Genomic DNA, 23,588 nt, shown 5'->3' with positions numbered 1-23,588 from the left:
GTGTAAGACTATACATCCGCTCAGGGCTTTGAACATGATCAGAAGACACCTGATGATGCTCTAAGCTCCCACTTTTGCTAACCTTGAGGCTCTGCACAAATAAGAAGTAAAGGGTAAGGTGGAATTGTCAATGCCTGGCTTATTGTTTAAGCGGTACCCTAACCCGCACACATATAGCCTATGGACAAAGACTGGGAGATTTGTTAGCTCCAGGCATTTAAGAAAATTTTAGTCTAATAATTAGCTAACACTGAGATAACCAGGCAGAGACTTCATTATCCATACATGACAAAAAATACAGACTTCACAGAATTAGTTCAGAAAAGCCACTAAACAAGGGGTGCATGTGTGGCTGAGTCGGTTAAGTATCTGAGATTGAGCCTTGCATTGTGCTCAAACCTGGGCATGGAACCTGCTTAGGACTCTCTCTTTCCCTTTCCTTCTGCCCCTCCCCAAGTTCATGCTCTCTTTCTCTCATTTCTCTCTAAAATAAATAAATAAAATCTTTAAAAAGGAAGAAAAAAAGGAATGCCACTAAACAAACAATAACACCACTAGCAACAACAACAAAACCTGAGTGGGGAAGAGAATTTGATTTCTAAAGTTGCCACAATATATTATTTGAAATGTCCTGTATTCAACAAAAGAAATAAAGAAAAATGTTATGTCTCATACTAAAAAAAAAAAAAAAAGAGAGAGAGAGAGAAAGAAAGAAACTTTTGCATTTTACATTTTTAAATTGGTGACTTATATGGCCCATGTACAGGGGAAAAAAAAAAAGTTATCAATGAAAACTATTCCTTAGGAAGTCCAGACATTGGAATTATAAGACAAAGATTTAAAGTTATAATTTTAAATATATGCAAATAAATAAAGGAATCTATGTAAAAATAATAATCATATATATGATATATGCATATATGGATACATATGATCAATCACATGAATTATAACCTTAAATCCTACAAATAACACATCTTGGCAGATTCCATTTTCTTTACTTTACTAAAGAGAAAATGTTAAGTGACATGCCTGAGTCTCTCCCCACAGGTGCCAGAGTAAGGATTCAAACCCTGTTCAACTGGCCCTATAGGCAGATCTTTTTGCAGTGTATTGCACTGCTCTGTGCTACCTCCATCCTTTTGTCATCCCTCTATGAGAGTTGAAACAAGAAGGCAGAGCATTGCTTTGTTTGACCTCATCAGGGAACATACAGATTGGGTGACTAAAATTTTTTGTCATTATGTGCATGAACTCAAATGACCACAAAAGTGCCGCTAATATTAATTTTGGCATTAAAAATATTTTTGCAAGCAGAGAAATTTAAAAATATAGAATCGATGAATAATGAAGATTGATTGTAATTTGTGTGATAATAGTACAAAAAAGCTGGAATAAATATAGCTATATAGGAGCAAAGCATTTATATACTATTGAAATTATGTTGGTATTCACTCAAACTAGATTATTATAAATTAAGATGTTAATTATAACCCCCAGGGCAACCACTAAGAAAATAATTAAACAACAATATCAAATTAAAGAATGACAGGGTAATTAAAAAAAGGCAATAGGTACTGTTATTTAACATGAGAAAAGACAGCAATACAAGAGAAATAGCAGCAGATAAGACATCGACATACAGAAAACAAATAGCTGGCCAAGTGGCAGATGTAAATCTTACCTAGTCGGTAATTACATTAAATGCAAATACATTAATCATCCCAAGAATAGATTAAAAATAAAATAAAACTTGATCTAAACTATATGCTGTCTACAGATAAATGCGCTGTATATTAAAAAACAAATAGAAAGAAAGTAAAATGAGGGAAGAGAGATAATCCATGTAAACTCTAAACAAAGGAGAGTAGAATGACTATAAAAATATTAAAAAAACTGGCCTCAAGATGAAACTTATTATTAGAGACAAAGAATGATATTTATAGTGATACATCTGTCAATATTCAAGAAGATATAACAATGTAAATATATATGTACCTAAAAGGAAGGCCCCAAAAGACTTCAAACAAAAACAGACAGAATTGGAGAACTAGACAATTCAACAATTATAGTTGCAGCCTTCAATACCCCACTTTCAGTAATGATAACGTCTTAGACAACAGAGATGGATGAGTTATAAATACTCCTTTCATCCTGTGAGCTGCTTCTCATCCATCCAGGCCCTGCTACACGCAGATCTTGGGCAAGGGTTGGCATGACTCTGGCATTAGTCTTCCCTGTGCATCAATTCAACTTTGCTCTTAACTCATAATATTTTTGCTCTCTCATAATCAGGTATTTTTTTTCTTTGTCTCTCAATCAAGAGGATGAACTGCACAAATAAGGAAAGGTTGTTTTTGAGCATATGCTCTGCTGTAAGTGTGTGTGCTCAAAAATGTTTGAAGAATGCAATGAATATTCATTATTATGCAATTAGCATCAAAAGGTGAGATTGGCTGAGTTACATAAAGATCAACACAAATTTGAAGGAATTATACCGCTAAAAAGTTTGAAAACAACTCAGGAAATATTCATTAACTTCTAGAGCTTTCCTGTTAATGATATGACCTTTATAAATATAACAGGCTGATTATTAAAAAGTAAACAAACTTTCTGTTTTCCAGAAATTGTTGGTATGAATTTTATTGCAACTTCCCTCATTTGAGATTTGAGTTTTTTTTTCACTGTTCCATGTGAGGTTTCAATTGCTGTGAGGTCAGAAATTAATAATTAAGGATGTAGGGAAAAGCTATTTACCCTTTTCTTCCTGGGTGAAAATTTACAAAGTTTTGGTTTCAAAAGTAGCAGACTACAGTGTCAGATGGATACAAGAAATGTCACAGAGAAACAAGTAGAAAGATTTATAGAAAGTTTCTGTTGTCCTCTTCATCAAACTTCCTGATGTGTGTGTGTGTGTGTGTGTGTGTGTGTGTGTGTGTAAAACCCAATGACAGGAACAATTTTCTATCTAATGGGATTTAAGTAATAAAATAATAATAAAATATATGGGTTTGAAATAGCCACAGAGATTAGAAACATTATGTTTTCTCAAGTAATAATAAAGCAGGTTGATTGTAGATGAATAAAATTTCCTTTTTTTCACCCCAAGGCTTATGTTCTCCTTTCTGTTGTTTATAAGAACTGTCATTCGTCTCCTGGACCAGTAATTCCAGACATTTTCAGTAGAATCTAGTTTGTGGAAGGGAACTCAAGCACTTTCTATACAGGGAAGTTACATTGTGGATGGATGGGGAGAAGGGCAGGTGAGGTGGTGAACATTGTATTCATCTGCCAATCATATTTAATCATTGTGGGTTGGGGGAGTAATTAGAACTCTGCATTGCTTTTCAATGAAGACTCCTAGGACATCATCCCTATTCTTCAGAGGCAGGTTCCATTTTCGGTGTATGTATGTGTATGTACGTGTTTGCATGCACACACAGCACGTATTCTATTCCATACCATGTTTGTTTTAGAATGTTTGGAACCATATGGGTAAGAGATATAATAGATTGAGTTTCTGAATATTTGATAATTGCATGGTTTTAATGAAAAACAATGCAAATTTTATTCATTAATTCATTCAATGGTAATTTATTGGGCAATTGTTTTTATGGCAGGCACTCTCTTACAAGAGAAGATTTCAGTCCAAGAGTATTGTACAAAATAATACATTCCATTTAGAAGACATTTAAAAAATAAGTGGCCAAATGATCTATTTCTCATATAGCTGCCTTTCAGAGCTTCTAAATGGTAGGGTATTTGGTGAGCTACCAGCTATTTTGGTACTTTTTACCAGTAATATGTACTAAAGAGGGATATTTATAGCTCGCTTGGCAATTAAAGAAAAGGATCTTTCTCATCTGTGTGCTAATATACATCTAAAGTTAGTTAAAGTTTCTGACATTAGGAGAATAGTTTGTAAAATTATGAATTTTATGTTGAGCATCCAAAAGTTGAAGCAGTAGACTATAACTATCCCAAGCCCCCAAGATAGATAATCTCTTCATTAGATTCCCAGGAAGATAAATAAAACACTATTTAAAGCCAATTTACTCATACTAACATTGTCTTATATATTTTCTTTTCTTTTTTCTTTTTTGTATTTTCTTAATAAACAAATACTAAAAGGAATTTGGGCAACACAATTTAAATGCAAAAAAACCCCATGAATTCTCATATTTGCAAAGGCTAGGGAACTAATTTTTTCCATTTGTTTACTAGAGGCATAACCTACTCATGAAAAGTCCAGAGGAGGGGAATAAAATGAAAATGAAGCAGTTCTAGGGGTTGGCCACTGGATCCAGACAGGGGAAGTATTTCCATCTAGTTTGGCTGTGTTTTGATGTTGAGTCCATTTTATGCAAGTAGAATGAGGGTTGCCACAAGAAACCAGCTAATGCATGAGTAAGACTAATTATTTATTTAGGTAACCTCAAACTGAGGCAAGAAAAATGAAAGCAGTGAAATGTGGTATCAGACTGTACTCTCTTATACAAAGGACTGTGCAGCATAGAACACAATACCAGTATGGCTAGAAAAGGGAAATAGTTTATAAACAATTTATGGATATTTCTTTTTTTTTAAGATTTTATTTATTTATTTGACACAGAGAGAGAGAGAGTGAGAGAGTGAGCAAAAGCCAGGGGAGTGGGAGGAGAAGCAGGCTCCCGGCTGAACAGGGAGTCCCATGTGGGGATGGATCCCAGGACCCTGGGATCATGACCTGAGCCGAAGGCAGATGCTTAATGACTGAGCCACACAGGTGCCCCAATTTATGGATATTTCTGAATACTGTTTTGGTTATTTGGGCATGGGACTAACCCCTTGCATTACATAAAAGAAAAATACACGGTGATGCTGACATGTGGCATGGGTTGAGGCAAGTTGTCTGGCACATTCAAGTACACACTCCTTATTGGGTTGAATATCAACATTTTCACTATCAACATTAGGTACAATTAAATATCTAGTCAAGTCATCTGTACTAGGCATTATACAGAAGGACCTTAGTCCCTATTTTAGAAATACTGTTGTAAAGAAACTAGTTGACCTTTGTTAATAACCTGTCCAAATATTTTGCAATAAAGACTTCTTTCTTTAAAATATGACATGCCTTGACATCACAGAACATACCTGGAAATGATTTGATTGGAATGTACAGTCCAAGACAGGTGCCCAGTAGTACTGACTGTGGAGGCTAAGTGAGGCTGGTAGATGTGCCTTCTAAGGGGTGGGTGCTGGTGAGCAGGGTCAGATACTAGACTGAACAGGTCAGCGACTGTACTTACCAATGTCACCCAGAAACAACAGATCCAGAATAAGGAATGAGAATCATTGTCAAGAGAAAGCCATGAAGATAATGCTGGAATATACTTAAAATAATATTTATACTAAATCTGTAGAATAAAGGGAGCACAAAAACAAGAGTAGAAAATGCAGTACAGGTCAACACTAATGAGCAAAAGGGAAAGATGGGAACTGGATGTTTTGGGGGAATGAAGCAAAATTAGAGAATGTCTGAAAACAAAGGTGAAGAACCTTGGATAAGGCTGCCTATCTGAGTTGAGATTGGGGTTTGGCCAAGTTAGTAAAGCCAAGAAACCTGAACACAGTCTGCATCCCATCTATCTTGTTTGATTATATTTTCCTTCTTTCTAGACACTGGTTTCTGGGTGTGTCAAGCAACCAGTGTCATTATCTACTCATCCTTTGGCATACTCCATATCCTACTCATCACCCCACTTTGCACTGAGCCATTCTGGAATGCTCCCAGAGTCAACATCTCTCCCAAGTGGAAGTTTGTCTGTTTGTTTTTAAGATTTATTTATTTATGGGGCACCTGGGTGGCTCAGTCATTAAGTGCCTGCATTCAGTTCAGGTCATGATCCCGGGGTCCTGGGATCAAGCCCCGCATCAGGCTCCCTCCTCGGCGGGAAGCCTACTTCTCCCTCTCCCACTCTCCCTGCTTTTGTTCCTTCTCTCGCTGTGTCTCTCTCTGTCAAATAAATAAATAAAGTCTAAAAAAAGAAAAGATTCATTTATTTATTTTAGAGAGAGAGAGCACAAGCAGGAGGGGCAGAGGGGGAGAGAGAGAGAATCTCAAGCAGTCTCCAAGCTGAATGTGGAGCATGATGTAGGGCTCCATCTCAAGACTTTGAGATCAGAGCCCTGAGATCACAACCTGAGCTGAAACCAAGAGTTGGATGCTTAACCAACTGCATCCCTCCAAGTGAAAGTTTTAATAACTGTTACTGACAACTGCATTAAGTGGCATTTGAGTACTTTAGGGAAGGAGAAGGAAGCAAAAACAAATCTATTTATGGAATAAAAGATAAATAGTATTATAGGATGAAAAATGACCCATGTTATCATGTGGGTATCATTTTATTCCCAAGGTAGAGAAATTAGGGATCTTTTTTTAAATTTTTTTTAAAGATTTTATTTATTTATTTGACAGAGAGAGACACAGCGAGAGAGGGAACACAAGCAGGGGGAGTGGGGGAGGGAGAAGCAGGCTTCCCGCTGAGCAGGGAGCCCGATGCGGGGCTCGATCCCAGGACCCTGGGATCATGACCTGAGCCGAAGGCAGACGCTTAACGACTGAGCCACCCAGGCGCCCCGAGAAATTAGGGATCTTTCATGTAAAAACAAAGAGAAAAGGCAGTTCTAATGAGAAATACTGATCATTCTTTTGGAGTGTCTTATGCACAGATTCTTTCCTAGGCTTCTCATACTTTCTTGTGCACTCGAATCACCTGGGCTCTGTGACAGTCCATATATATTTTTTTAGTAGGTCTGGGATGCAGAATGTTTCCAGCACATTCCCAGGAGGTAGCAAAGCTGCTGATCTCCACACCACATTGAGAGTAAAGGGACTCTCAGCTAGTAACTACAGGGCAGGGACTGTTCTATTCAATTCTGTCTCCATGATGCTAAGCTCAGTGCCTACCACCTAGTAATTGCTCAGTAAATGTTGTTGAGTGGTGGTATTACTTAAGCTTATCTGAAAAATTTTTTAATATACTGCAAAGATAATGGAGGATGTGAGTGCAAGGATTAAAGAAGTCAGAAGAGAAATAAGAATTGAAAGAAGAAAGAGATCCAGGGTAAATCTGTAAAAACATGGGCATGTCATCATTTAATTTGGAAAGTGGGGATAATGTGAGGGCAAGAGGAAGAGCCAAAGGAAGACACACACACATAGATAGATAGATGATAGATAGATGATTGATAGATAGATAGATAGATAGATAGATAGATAGATAGATGATAGATAGATGATAGATGATAGATGTGTCAGGAAAGTGGGAAGAGGGACAAGAGAAAGCAGCATATGTAGAAGCAGGAATTTTCTTGATTAGCAGAGTCTTAAACATCATGTAACGAGTATAAGAAAAGTATACACAAGTACATGTGTGTAATGAATAAAGATTGGGTAATAGGGCATTGGTGCTGAACATTTAAACATACAATGTCACATTTAAACCATAATTGGTTCCTATCAAAACACAAGATGTTTGTGATGAAATTGTGAAATTTGGTTCAACGTCTGAAAATCAGTTGATGTAATATATCATGAATAGAAAAAGTCACATGATAATCTCAAAAGATCAAAATGTTTGACAAAATCCAACACATATTCATGATAAAATACTCAACAAACTGTGAATAGAAGGGAATGTCTTCAACATGAGAAAGAGCACCGATGAACAACCCACAGCTAACATCATACTTAATGGTGAAAAACTGGATTCATTCCTCCTAAGATTATAAACAAAACAGAGATGTCTGCCTTTCTATTTAACTGTATAATGGAGGTTCTAGTCAGGATAATCAGGCAAAACAAACAAACAAACAACAACAACAAAACCAAAAGGCATCCAGATTGAAAAGGAAGAAATAAAACTATCTCTATTCACAGATGAAATGATCTTGTGTGTGTGTGTATATATATATATATATACATATATATATATGTATATATATAATAGATATATATGTGTATATATATATATAGATAATAGATATATATGTGTATATATATATATATATAATAGATATATATATATATATACATTTTTATATGTGTGTGTATCCTAAAGAACCCCCTACAAATCTATTAGAACTAATAAATGAGTTATTAGTAGAATATAGAATAGAGTAGAGAAATGAATGTATATGTTCACACAAAAACTTGTAAATGGATATCTCAAATGCCCATAACTGATGGATGGATAAAACAAGATGTGGGGCATCCATCCCATGGAATATTATTCAGCCATAAAAGGAATGAAGTGCTGATGCATACTGCCTAGAATAACCTTGAAAATATTATACTATGTGAAAGAAGCCCATCACAAAAGGACACATATATAATATTACTCCATTTATATGGAATTTTTAGAGCAGATAAATCTATAGAGATGGGAAGCAGATTAGTGGTGCTTATGGTTGGAGGACAAGGATAGGGAAAGAAAGTGATTGCTGAAAGGAACAGGATATCTTTTGGAGGTGATAAAATATTCTGAAATTGACTGTGGTGATGACAGTTGCACATATCTGTGAATGAATGACAAAAAGACTGAAGCTAAGTGGATGACTTGTATGGTATATGCATTATATGTCAATAAAGCTGTTAAATAAATTTTAAAGAAGCTGCTTCTGATGAAATTTTGGTTTTGTGTTTTCATTTATATATTCAAAAGATATGAAGCACCTACTATATTCCATGCACTTTTCCAACACTGGAAATCAAATAAAGTGAGAGTTCTGACAGAACCACGTTGTGCAGCCTGCACACATTTCTGTTTCTGCCAGTAGGGTGTGACTCAGTCATACAACAGGTGTTTGTTGAACACTAGCCATGCGCCTGGTCTTGAGATGATAGAGACCAAGGCCATGGTCATTGTCCTCAAAGCAGCTCATCTTCTAGAGGGAATGCAAGCAAATATCAAGGAGATGACACAGAGGGGGAATTTATCCACGCAGAAAGCCTCAGGTCACAGAGGTTTCTGAAACCTTCCTGAGAGAGAGCATGCCTGAGCTATCTCTGGAAGGGTGGCTAGGTGCTGGCCATTTGGGTACGGCAGCAGCCCTACAGGTCTGGCAGGGCGAAAACGGGGACAGGACAGAAGCTCAGAAGTCTGAGTGCCCCACCTTCAAAGGAAGCTGATAAAGGATTAGCGGGGAAGCTTCCTTTTTGCTTCTCAGTTTCATTGTCCTTCCACCCTCTTATTGGCTAGGAACCCCAGTAGCAGAAGAGAGCCCTATTCCAGGTTCAGGGAATGGGGAACTCCCAGGTGATAAAAGGTAAAAATGGGGATAGCCTGGGGCAGAGGAAAATCCAGAAACAGAAGAATTCCTCCGTGTATCAGTAAAGTATCCAGTTCTAGGAAATCCTGCAGGATTGAGGATTTAGGAGACTGAGTAGTCATCAGAAGCTTAGCCATTGGTTTAAGAATAATACCTGGGATTCATAGAGGACATTGCCTTCCAAAGCACCTTCCCATATTCTCTGCTCTCCTCCTGGCTGTGGGCAAGGGCTATTGGGCCTGCTGAGGGGAGAATCTCAAGGGCCTCTCTGAGCTTGTGCCATGGGGGCCCCTTCCTATGGACCCTTCCATACTCTCTGCAGCTTGGAGGGCCCTCCTGTTATCCTTGCAATAGGGAAAGCCATTTTCTGAACCGCTGCTGCAATCTAGACACTGTATTAGAGGCTGAAGAAGCATTTCATTCTCACAATAACCTCCTGAGATGTGAATTTTCATCCCTGTCCCTACTGAGGAAGTTGAGGATCAGGAGAGTTAAGTAACATGCTCAAGACAACACAGCCAGTAAAATGTAGAATTGAGTCTTATGCCCAGATAAGTTTGTGTGCTTTCTACTGTAGCTTGATGCTTCAAAAAAGCAAAGCCCTGGGTTTCTTCTGAAACCACTGAATTTACAAAACTATTAAAATATAAATGAGGGCTTTAGAAATTTTGGAGAAGTGGTAATTCTTCCCCAAGCCATGTGAACATTTCCAACATTAGGGAGTCTTTGAAGGCATCATTATATAATAGGTACATACATATATTTATACATAGTATATATGTATATAATATAAAATTAAGCTGTATAATATACATTACATATGTACATAAAATAAATGTAAATCTGCACACACACATACACATACATACACATATGTACGCACACAGAAATCACAGAATCACTGCTGACCCCCTGACTCATCCTCTGGCTGATCAGTGAAAGTTTACAGATAGTCGTTCTGGAGGGTCTGAGCAGCAGCAGTTAATAGAAGAGGTCCACCTTGGTACAACCTTAACTGATAGCCTCTTTGTAGCCTACAGTGTCAGAAGTAGTGTGTGTGTGTGTGTGTGTGTGTGTGTGTGTGTGTGTATCGGAGGGTTATAGGAAGAAGTAGAATAACTTCAGATTCCAAAGACTTCCAGAAATGCATATGATAATTCCTAAGGTTGATTTGTTAGGGAGTTTGCATGTTGGAATGCATTAAATTAGAAAGGTGACTACAGAAATGAAGCCATGGAACTTAATATTACGTGCGAATTGCTCTGAGAGTTAAATCAGCACTTTTCTTGCCTTTAGCATATATTTGAAAGGAGCTTATGCCCTTTTGGAGCAACCCAGTAAATTTAAACAATAAAGCAAAGGTCCCCTTCCAGGAGGACGTAATATATAAAGACAAAAACATCAGCTATAAATCAATGCATATTGATTTAAATAAGTAGGATCATTGCCCTCCAGGAAACCTAACTCAGAGGCTGAGCAGAGTAGTATCCTTATTCAGAAACCCATTGGCTTTGCGTTTCTAAGCAGTAACCCAAAAGGGCATCCCAAATTGCCTGTATTATCTTACAGTTTCAGATTTTATCCGGATGTTGTGTACATCAAAGCAAAGCCGGACAGAGGCATCGGACTATGGATGTGGAAATCTTTGCTGGAAGGCATCTGTGTCTGTTGTAAATCAAACTGTGGCAGTGATAAGACACTTTCATAAAGAGAGATTAAGGCCGCAGCCCCAGGAAGTACAAACTCGGATCACTTCTGTGTTGTGTCCTGCTGATCCTCCACTAGGTGCTCCCAGTGTGGTCCCAGATATTGTGATAGAGCTTCACCTATATCAATTTTTAATTCAATCCTTATAATAATAACCTGATGAGCAGGTATTATCTACCTCATACACCTTGCTTCTGGCCAACAAAGTCAAAGCAATATGTTACAGCATATAGCCACCTCATTCACAACCCATTCACCAATTCACGTAGCTCATAATAGAAGAAACTGCCATGGACAAGCGTGGGAGTCTGGGAATCTACTGCTAATCTTCACTCTTATTAGCTGTGATCTGTCATTAATTAACTGTATGCTCTTTGGCAAGTCCATGTTTGCTTCTAGGCCACAAACCCTTTAACTGAAATGTAAAGATGGAATTTTCTGGCTGAAGAGTTCCCAGTATGCCATTTTCCTTTGATTGGAAAAAGCACAAAATCCAGGATCAGGAGAAAGTTTTGAATCTCGAACTTAGATTCAGATCTGGCCTCCCTTTTCCCAGGCAGTGTGAAACAAAGCCCCTTTTGTAAACCTCATGCTCCTGCCTTGCAAAATGGGAACATTTTAACAGTGCACTTACCCACAGCCTCCAAATGCTGAAAGAGGACACACAAACTGTAGTCAGATCTTCTGATGGAAAGTTCAAGTGAAAGTCTCTGGCCTTGCAAAAAGCATGTATTTGAGCAATAAGAAACTTCCTACTATGGCCACCATTGTAAGTGCTATCAGGGCATTTAGCCACAAAAAACCTTCCATTAACCCTACTTGTACCAGGAAATGGTAGGCCACACAGAATCCTCTGTCCATAACATTTAATAAGCCCTCCTCTGTTGAAATATTCCCTAAACTGGATTGCTTGTTCTCTTGTGGCCATCCGAGGACTGCCAAATGTACCTGAAGACCAATTAGAAGAAAGTCTCTCCACTTCTTTTTTTTTTTTTTTTTTTAGATTTTATTTATTTATTTATTTGACAGAGAGCACAAACAGGCAGAGCAGCAGGCAGAGGGAGAGGGAGAAGCAGGCTCTCTGCTGAGCAGGGAGCCCGATGCGGGGCTCGATCCGATCCCAGGACCCTGGGATCATGACCTGAGCTGAAGGCAGACACTTAACCGACTGAGCCACCCAGGCATCCCAGTCTTTCCGCTTCTTAAAAACCCACCTTAAATAGACTTCTTGACAATCAGTGTTTCTTCTTTTTGCCCTATGAAACATACTCTCTTCCAAACACTGAAACAAAAGGACAGTAAATGGGTTTCCTCGCCACAAGTTTATGAATATTTTTTTTAAAGATTTTATTTATTTATTTGACAGAGAGAGACACAGCGAGAGAGGGAACACAAGCAGGGGGAGTGGGAGAGGGAGAAGCAGGCTTCCCGCCGAGGAGGGAGCCCAATGCAGGGCTCGATCCCAGGACCCTGGGACCATGCCCTGAGCTGAAGGCAGACGCTTAACTGACTGAGCCACCCAGGCGCTCCTATGAATATTTTTTAATTTATTTTGTCTTGAACTTGGTTTTGTCTTTGACTACAAAAAAGGGTTGAAGTGAAGAAAGTCCAGCTTGTAGATGCTGACTCTTTCCCACAGTCTAAATTAATAAGCAAATAGAGAGAACAATAAATAAGTCTGAATACCACCAATTAAGGTTTCAGTATACTACACCTAATTATATATTACCTAAATATGGATTCTTTTGTTCTTTAGAGTTTTCCAAGTGACTTGCACATTTTGACTGGTGGGTTATTAGACCAGTGTCTTGTCTTGGAATAATGGTGATATTGGCCATGGACAGAGGCTTAAGGCTGTCCCAGGTACTGAACAGGGCATCTGTCTTTTATCTAGCTGAGATTGTAGGTCCTTCATCAGTCACAGAATTCCCTTGTAGGTCTCCAAAGTTTCCAAATTTTCTAAAGCTTTCTCCCTGTCTTTGTTTAGCAGAAAACTCACCTTTTATGCAAATCCCATTCTATAATGAATTCCACCCAGCCATTCATTTTTATAGACTTTTTTATACAAACATACTGCTGAGGTGTTTCTGATTGCACCACATAAATCATAACGGTAGGTTGATGTTTTGTTTTTTTTTCTAGACACTTTGTCTTTTCTCATACCTTCCTTATTGTTATTAAATCAAGTAAATGTTTACACATTTTTTTTTTTTTAAGATTTTATTTATTTATTTGAGAGAGAGAGAATGAGAGACAGAGAGCATGAGAGGGAGGAGGGTCAGAGGGAGAAGCAGACTCCCTGCTGAGCAGGGAGCCCGATGCGGGACTCGATCCCGGGACTCCAGGATCATGACCTGAGCCGAAGGCAGTCGCTTAACCAACTGAGCCACCCAGGCGCCCCAATGTTTACACATTTTGATGGAAATAATACAAGAAAAGACAAGATACTCTTGTGTATGCTAAAGGGCTGGCTAAATGAATCATTAGGATCCAGCCTTGTAGACACATTCATACAGCAGACAGATACTAGGGGAAGATAAAGTTCAGAATATACATATGTAGATTATGCAAATAAACCTCCACTGTTGAAATAATACTGTTGAAGTCATAAAAGGTTAAATATTATTTGTTTAATTTTATTTTTGAAATGGAGATTTCATTGGTTTTGTGGAAAGCTTCTGCCTATTATAAAATTTTGGAAAGTCACAGCCTATATTCATCAAGGGCACACACACTGGTAAGATAAAGAAAAGTCTCTAAATTGGACTAGCCCTTTTCAAAACAGTAGGGTCAATTAAATTTTCTCTTAAAATCTTCCAACTCATTTTTCCTTGGTTCTTTTGCTTCCCCAGCAGAGTAAGGTGATCAAGAAGTCTTCTTTTAACAGATAATACGGGAACCATGATTTTAAAGACCAGATGGATACAGACATTTAATGAACTGACAAAAGAGCACCACTGCTGGCATCGTGCAGAGAAAAGTAATAAGGCACTATTAAACTTGGCAGGTTAAAGGAATAGGAAGAAGCGGTAGAAGTGAGGGGGAGAGTACAATAGAAAGAAGTGGAAGGGGTAAGCAGGGACCCCGGGTGTAGGGATTTCAAGGGCAAGATCAAGGTTTGTAGTTTATTCTTAATTCAATGGGAAGCCACCAGAGATTATAGCAGCAGGATTTTCAGTAGGAATTATATAGTGTCCTGAAAAGTGTTCCATTCAAATGAATTCGATGAAGGGATTTTTTTTAGAGGTATGGGAAGTGTGAGGGAGGAAATTGCAAGACATGCTGGGGATTTCAGGAATTAGCACCTATTAGAAGATCTTACCCCTTGGCTTGAAGGTGAAAATAGAGTAATCAGTGTTACCACAGTAAATTAGAATCAGAGCTATGGAATAAAGGCTGTCAACCAGAGTTATTGACCTAAAGAAATACAGCCACTGTTAGAACAAACAAACAAGAGAGAGCAATAGAATAAATACCTCAACCTCTCCCTTCTCTCCTCCTTTGTGCTTTCTGGTGCCAGAGAGCAAGGGAGCCTCAATGATGCAGTTTGTTCAGGTCAGGTGTAGTGTTCTGACCATGGCAGAGAAGGATGAGTGACTGATGGGAGCAGGGTAGCAAACATAGATGAACTGCACAGGAGTTTTATATGGGACTCATAAAAGAAAATGTTTTGGACTTAAAAAAAATGTTTAACCTGAAATTAACAGTGATTTTCTGAAAAATAAAATGGCTCATGGTTTTGTTTGAAACACAGCAAACTGAAGAAATGTCAGAACAACAGAGACTGGCAAGTTCTGGTCCCCGGCTTTGGTTCTGAGTTCGACCAAGACAGAATTCAGAGCCAAACTCTTAAGAAATCAACTGTTTAATAGTGGTCAAAGCAAAAGTGCACTCTCTGAGTGGGAAAGCCAGAAGGCCCAGAGGTGGCAACTGTACCAAGGGTCAGGGTTGTCTTGTTTTTTATACTTGCTTGGCTTATGGGTCATAACCAGGGAGATCTGATAGAGGTTGCCTTCAATCATCTAAGGGACTCCTCCTACGAGTGGGGAGGGGAAGTTTTTGGCCTTATATGGTCCTTGTTGGAACTGTCATGGCAGCCATCCCCTGCAAGGGGTGTCAAAACCACAGTATAAATAAAATGAAGCTATAGGTTACTGAAGGGCAGTGGTTATGGGGAAAGTCCATGCTTGATCCCCAAGGCTTTCTCTGATTGTTTGCATTCTGGAGGTGGTTGGTGGTTTTCACCTCTTTGGTCAGACAGTCCCATTCCATGCTCATATCTAGCTAACTGCCCTTCTACTACTCTATCACAACTATGAGAGGTCACTGGAACAACTCCTGAATCAGGCCATTTTAATCCTGATCAAGAAGCATTATCTTTGGGTGAAAAGTGATCAAAAACAGGTGAAGACGATGTTCAAAGGCCTAGATGCACCTAATCTCCTCTTGTCGACTGTTTGCATAGCATGCTTTCATTTCAAAACCTGGCTGTATTGAATTATTTGGTCAGGTTTTTTGTTCTGTTTTGTTTTGTTTTTTAATGCAGTTTTCTTGAGTCCCTCAGGCACATTGAACTTTTTTATCACCTTTCAAAATTCTGATGCAGAGTCATATTTAGGAACCACTAGTGTAGCACATCGACTACAGGTTTTGCCAATGCAAATAGATTCCATGGTGGGCTCCACTAATGCTGTAGTTTTTAAACAATTTACTTCTTAGAGTTTTATTTCTTTTTTGTTAAGTGGAGACAACGATATTCCTTTCATGGTTGTTACAAAGAATTGAAATACTAAAAGTAAAGCAGATATGAGTAATAGTGAAAATGTGAAACATCTAAACGTGTGAGCTGCATATAAAGGCATTTTTTGAGGGAAAGTCATAGTTTTAAATGTATACACTAAAAAATAAGACTGAAAACCAATTAACTAAAATTTACTCCGAGACATTAATGAAAGAATAGTAAATGAAACCCAATAAGTAGAATGATAAAAAAAGGAAACAATGGGAACTAAATAGAACACGCATACATAATATAGAGTATTAATAAATCAGTTTGTTCTTCAAAAGGAGAAATATAGAATGCAAACCTTTATAAAACTAATCAAGTAATGAAGAGCAAAACAATTAACTAATGTCAAAGGGAAAAGTGGATATCATTATAAATCCTACAGATAATAAAAAGATACTGAGAATATTGTGAGAAACTCATACTTACTAAAAAAGCAGAAACAAAATACACAAGCACTCCAGATGCAGATAGCTTCGGAATATTTAACTCTCCCAAACTCTTCCAGTTTTTCTTTAATCAATCTTACATAAAGTATTTTAGAGACTTAAAAAATGGGAAAAAGTCTCAGTTGATTTTATGAGGGCAGCCTACTTAATATCTCAGAGCCTAACAAATTATAGGAAAATAAAATTATTTCTTTCATGGACAACTCTAACATGAAAGTGGTAATCTTCATTCAGTGAGATTTAAAATAATTATACACAATGACCAAGTTGGGTTTATGTTAGGAGTAAAAATGGCTTAACGTTAAAAATTGATTATTACAGGGCGCCTGGGTGGCTCAGTTGGTTAAGCGACTGCCTTCGGCTCAGGTCATGATCCTGGAGTCCCTGGATCGAGTCCCGCATCGCCTGCTTCTCCCTCTGACCCTCCCCCCTCTCATGTGCTCTCTCTCTCTCATTCTCTCTGTCTCAAATAAATAAATAAAATCTTTAAAAAAAAAAAAAATTGATTATTACATTAACTAAATAATGGGAACAAATCATGTATCATCTCAAATTATACAGAAGAATAACTTCATTAAATTCAACACCAATTTATTTTATATATATAAAAATGTTTCATCAAAATTAGAACAAAATAGCAATTCATTTATTTGGTAATGAATTTCCACAAAGGAACAAATATACAGTAAATATCATAATTAATAACAAACCACTGCTCAGAAATAAGATCACATGGGTTTAGACTGTTACTATTACCACTTCTACTAAACAGTGTGCTAAAATACCTAGATGTTAAATAAGAGAAGAAAAATAAGTATATAAAGATTGAAAATGAAAAAAATCAAACTGCTATTAATTTGAGATGTGAAAAATTCAGGATACCAAGAAAATAAGCCATTTGAAATTTTGGAGTCAACTGAATATTTTTCAGTCAAGACACCATATTTTAAAACAGAAATTTTCTGTCCTCCAGCAGTTGTTGAAAAATACATTGCTCTAGGGGCGCCTGGGTGGCTCAGTCGTTAAGCGTCTGCCTTCAGCTCAGGTCATGATCCCAGGGTCCTGGGATCGAGCCTCGCATCGGGCTCCCTGCTCCGCGGGAAGCCTGCTTCTCCCTCTCCCACTCCCCCTGCTTGTGTTCCTTCTCTTGCTGTGTCTCTCTCTGTCAAATAAGTAAATAAAATCTTTAAAAAAAAAAAAAAAAAAAGAAAAATACATTGCTCTAGATGGAGAGTCTTATATGAACAAAGATAAGGTTAATAAGAAATATTAAAGGGATAGAAAGAGAGTCCAAGATGGTAGCATAGGAAAATCCTATTTCTAACTCCTCCCATGGACACACCAACGTTACAATGATATTTAGAATAATTCTCCTGTAAAAAAACTGAAGAGAAGCAGAATAGCTCTTCCATAACACAGGACAAAAAAAAAAAAAAAAAAAGTCCACATCAAGATGGGTAGCAGGGGCAGAGAGCAGTCTTGGCAAGACCTCCATACCCCGCACAACAGCCAATAAGAGGCAGGAGTATCACAAATATGCATCTGCTCTTTGAAGAGTGAGGGGTTCAAGCCCATTTTGGGAACCCAAGCCTGTGGGACATTCCCCAAAACAACAGGCCTTGAAAATTAGAAGGGCTAATGTCTGGGAGAACTGAAGGGCTGTAGGGAACCAGGATCTCACTCCTGAAGGGCTTGTGCACAGACTCACTCACTAGGAGTCTGAAAGCAGAGGCAGTAGCTTAAAAAGCACTGCACCACGTGTCAGGGAGATTTTTTTTACTAGTCTTAGGAAGTGTAAGCTTTGCACAGTGGCAGTATCATAGCCAATGAGGTTTATCCAAAGCACGATTATTGCTAATTGAAAACTTAGGAAGTATACCTGAGGGGCAAGGGGTCAACTCGAGATCTTTCTGGGGACACAGAACTGGCTGTAACCATTTTTTAAAAGATTTCATTTTCTCATTTGACAGAGAGAGAGAAAGAGAGAACAAGCAAGAGGAGGAGCAGCAGAGGGAGAGGGAGAAGCAGCCCCGACATGGGGCTTGATCCCAGGACCCCGGGATCATGACCTGAGCCACCCAGGTGCCCGTGGAACCATTTTTTTTTTTTCCCTCTCTCTTTCATTATTGCTAGCTGGGCTGGTGGGCACCTTAGCTGCTCATCCTGCCCCAGCATAGCCCTGTGGCCAGGCCCCAGAAGAGGTGTTTGTCTAACAAGGTCCACTCCACCAGACCCAGAAGACATGCTAACCTCACAAAGGGGACACCCCTTGAATGTCTAGCACTATTAGCCAGGGGGGCTTGTGTTTGTGGGCCACATGAGATTGAAACAAGTAAAGACAAAGTTTGGAAGTCTACCACGTACAGGGCACTGCACAGAAAACAAATAAAAATGAAAAGAAAACAAAAAGAAACGCATCCAAGCCTTCCAGTGACCACTCCTTCAAAATTAAGGGATATAATTCCTTTATCTAATATATGGAAACAACACAGAGAGTCAGGAAAAATGAGGAGATAGAGGAATATGCTCCAAACAATGACAACAACAATAACAACAACAACAACAACAACAACAACAAAGAACAGACAATACCTTAGAAAAAGACATCAATGAAACAGAGATAAGCAATCTACCTAATAAAGAGTTCAAAAGAATGAACATAAACAACAGTCATAAACATGGGAGAATGCTCCCTGGCAGTGGGAAAGGAATGGATAAACATAGTGAGATCTTCAAAAACAACAACAAGAATTATAAGAAATTTCCAAACAAAAGATACAGATCTTAAGAATACACTAACCAAACTGAAAAATACAACAGAGGGGTTCAACAGCAGGCTGGATGAAGGAAAAGTATGGATTAGTGAACTAGAAGAAAAGGAAATGTGAATCACCCAGACAAAGCAGCAAGAAGAAGAAAAAATAAATAAATGTAAGATTCCTTAAGAGACTTTTGAGACAACATTAAGTACTAAAACGTTCACATTATAGGACTTTCAGAAAGAGAAGAAAGAGAGGGCTAGAAAACTTATTTAAACAAAATATAATGGCTAAAAAGTTCCCTAATCTTGGGAAAGGAAACAGACATCTAGGTCTAGGAACTGAAGAGAGTGCCAAATAAAATAAACCTACAGAGATCCAAGCCAACACACATTATAAATGTTAATAGCAAAAGTTAATGTTAAAGAGAAAATGTAAAAAGCAGCAAGAGGACAATTTTCTTATGTACAAGGGAAACCCCTTGTACAAGGCTATCAGCAGATTTATCAGTAGAAATTTTGAAGACTGGAGGAGAGTGGTGTGATATATTTAAAGCACTGAAGGAAAAAACAAAAACAAAAACAAAAACAAAAAACCCTTCCAAACAAGAATTCTGTATCTGGCAAGACTGTCATTCAGAATTGAAGTACAGATAAAGAATTTTCCAAATAAGCAAATGCTAAAGGAGTTCATCACCACTAAAACAATCTTGTATGAATTGTTAATGGGACTCATTTGAGATGAAAAGATATGACACAAATTAATAGCAACAACAATTAAAAAAAAACATACAAAAGTTAAAAAAATCACTGGGAAAAGTAAATATATAGTAAAGGTTGTGGATCAAACACTTACAAAGCAAATATAAAGGTTAAAAGGAAAAGGTAGTAAAATTAACTAAAACTACATTTATTCGTTAAGGGATACATAAAATAAAAGGCTGTAAAATGTTTCAAAAATATAAAACATGGGAGAGATTTAATCACTTGGCTCAAAATTTAATCTAACTGTATATCTAATTTAAAGCTTGGAGGTCATAGAAAGAAGGAGTTGGGACCAATTCATGGAAGTTCAGGTAAGTGCCTAGGTTTGTACATCGTGCTCTCCATAGGCTGGTCCATTAAACCCTCATACCAAACTATCAGATAGGTATTATAAAGATCATCAGATAGAGTTACGTAACTGAAGTTCAAGGGTACAGTACATAGGATAACACAAACTCTTCATAGTATATCTGGGATTTAACACAGCTCTTATATTTTGAAAAAAGTTTAGACATGCTAAGTGCCCAGGCATGCTAAGTGCCATCAACTCAGTGAATCCAGCTCTATATTTGATTTGGCATTTTACTAAGTCTTTAGTTCATTTTAAGGAAAATCATCTTGTTAGCAATGAGAAGAACTGGAAAATTATAAATAAAACACTTTTTCCTCAGAGTATTTTTTGTTTTACATAACAAAGATTTTTAAAATGATTTTAAAATATTTCTTCCTAAAATTTTCACTCTTTGATACACCAAGATTTCCACTTCTTTCTATAAAGCCACTGCCCATAATTTAACACATCGTCAACACCTCGTAGAAACAGTATTTTAAGCTGTCACAGAAGATAGCAGCACACAAAGGATTTTCTTTGTGGACTTCACAAAGTCCAATTTAGTGTTTTACCAATTCTTTCTTAATTTATTCCCAATCCTCTATGTAGTGACCATTGATACAACTCTATTTCAAGTTTTTTTTTTTTTTTTTAAAGATTTTATTTATTTTTATTTGAGAGAGAGAGAATGAGAGAGAGCGAGTACATGAGAGGGGGGAGGGTCAGAGGGAGAAGCAGACTCCCTGCCGAGCAGGGAGCCCGATGCGGGACTCGATCCAGGGACTCCAGGATCATGACCTGAGCCGAAGGCAGTCGCTTAACCAACTGAGCCACCCAGGCGCCCTATTTCAAGTTTTATCAATACTAATACAGCCATCTTGTATTTGCAGGTGTACTCTATAAAGAAACACTTTAAACATGGTAGAGTAGGAATGGATTGATCCATCACCATATTTTCTTTCAAATGGATCATGTGGGCATTGCAGGTGAAAAGTGTTACCTCTATGCTACCCGATTCTTCAGGTAAATTGCTACTTGAAACACTCAGCTTTCCATGTTCATCCCATTGAAATAATTTATCTTGTACAGTCTTTTGTTTAGACTCTATCATAACACTTTTGCAACATAATTCACCACTTGCATGTCTGTCTTCTCCATTAGAAAAAGAAATTTTGAGAAAAAAAGATAGTGTTTTATTTATTTTAATGTTCTAATACCTTGGATGATTATAGGTGCATAGGTGAGTCCCATTAAATTCTGAATGAATAAATGAACAGTAGCTCAGGGTTTTCTGTCTCACTAACCCCGTTTATTCTCCTTCTTATTCACATTCCTTTCGAAAAGGGAGTGCTTTAATCTAATAGCCCTTTCAAATCAGGCTATGAGAAGCGATTGCCTACTGACAAGTAGAAAATTTGTGTCACAGAGGATATCTTCTAGCCAGTCCAGAATAGCTAATACTTCTTCCATGGAGAACTGCGGGCTTACACGTACTGTGGAGAACTTTCAGGCTATGAGAAGGAAGAATGAAACATCAACAGTGGTGATCACATGGCATTTGACCAGAATGGGGCTGGGCAGGGGTGTGCAGCAGGAAGCCTGGGTAAAGATGAAGAAATAGGAAGAGGAGGATAGACACAGAGGGAGGAGAACGTTCATCTGGGACTGACTCCAGGGGAGTCAAATGATCATGCTTTTGGAAAATTAAACACTTTGTATGCTCTCTAGACTCCGTATATGGGTGATGAGTTAGCTGGTGCTCTGTTCATGGTGTGAAAGGAGATTCAAAAAACGTAGTAAGCTTTGCTAAAAAAGCCATTTAAAATAGGTTTGGTAGGGCCTGTGCTGCCTCCTCTTCCAATTCTCAGAACCCCAGGAGACTCCTGACATCTGTCAATTGCAACTTGTCAGTTGCAACGAACCCCTTGAAAAAAATCTTCCTACTTTGGACTGAAACAGAGATGATATAACATTTGTGAGCTAAAAGTCAATCATGTATTAGATTGTTTAACTCTGTCAGCACGAACAAATTGTGTAACCTTGTAGTTTTTGCCTTTCTAAGCCTCCACTCCCTACTCACAATTCAGACCACACTTTGGAATTCTATGGATTCTGTGTCTCCCGGTTACAGTCCCAAAGACTCTAAATAAACATTTTTGTTGTTGTTGTTTTGTTTGTTTGGTTTTTGCTTTGCAGCCTCTTTTCTTGGTCAACAATGGACTGTGCCTGCTTGCCTTTCCAGAAATTTTGGGTATAATGGCGGGATCACAGAAATAAACAAAGCATAGATGAGAGCTGGAAAAGACTTTAAAAATATTCCTGGATAATCTTGTTTTATAAAAATATCGAGGACCAACTATGCATCTAACTAATTCACGAAATCCCCACGTGACACTTCATTTCTCCAGCAAACAATAATGTGTAAAACATTCTGCCTTTGTACTTCTCCAGCTTAAAAGGCTCATAAAACACCTATATTTACAGACCATATCTCCCAACTCCCACCTGGCCCATTGACCTCAAGCACTGACCAGAAATAATTGACTTCAATTATTTGTAGGCTACTCAAGTGTGATTGTGAAATGCAGTCTCAGAATACTTTATTTTCTATAAGGCTTCAAATAAGATTAGGTTTCCTTCCTCCAAATCCAAATAACATTCCTTTCACCATACAACATTCTCAGGTGTGAGGCACATAGGAAAGTTATTCTGTATCAGGAATATAAAGTTAATACAAACAGAATGGAAAAAGAATATAAAAGGACAAAGAGACAAGGAGAAAAGACTTTCACCAGACAGATGTAATTGACTTTATCAAGCATTGATTCTCCAAATCCATTCAGCAAATTAATATACAATGAGATCCAGTGAATAAAATGGACCAACAATAAAATCACAATTTTTCAAATGTGCAGAAACCACTGTATTTCTGTCTAACTATACAGAAAGCTCTATTTCACATACTAACTTTGCTACTACGAAATTGGAATAGGATATAACTACTATAAGGGAGAGAAATATAACTAAATATAACAAATGTATTAAACTGACCAGAAGATGAAAACAACAGTGAAAGTAGAAAAATTTTTAATCTGGCAAAAAATAAAACAACAAAGATAATTATCACGAAGGTAATGGGGAAAGTGTGGACTGAACAAAGAACATCATACTTTAAAATTTTAATTTAGACCAGGAGATTGACTCCATGTTTTCTTTCTCTTTCTGATTTTGTTCCTAGGAGCTATGAAGCCACATGAATGAGAAGGGTCATGGAAGAATACTGACTCCTTGGGTAAATGTGGTTCTCCAGCTTGAAAGCAAGACAGACACTAAATTCTGGAGTACGGTCTTCCTCAAGGCAAACAATAGTGAATTTCCTCAAGTGATGTGGCACTTCTAGAGCTCTCTATAAAACCTAGAGGGATTTTTCACAACTGATACTCACACTGGTTCAGTTATAAAGCACCCAATAGTGCT

General features: G+C 37.8%; 1 pseudogene; it reads left to right on the top strand.

Annotated features, from left to right (window-relative positions):
• Positions 1 to 18,054: 18,054 nt before the first annotated feature.
• On the top strand, positions 18,055 to 18,216 carry LOC116637886 (annotated as a pseudogene).
• The last annotated feature ends 5,372 nt before the right edge of the window (positions 18,217 to 23,588 follow it).

Source organism: Phoca vitulina, unplaced genomic scaffold (assembly GCF_004348235.1).
Source record: "Phoca vitulina isolate PV1807 unplaced genomic scaffold, GSC_HSeal_1.0 scaffold1, whole genome shotgun sequence".
Taxonomy (NCBI): Eukaryota; Metazoa; Chordata; class Mammalia; order Carnivora; family Phocidae; genus Phoca; species Phoca vitulina.
The sequence above is the reverse complement of the archived record's forward strand: the minus strand, read 5'-3'. Positions and strand labels throughout refer to the sequence as shown.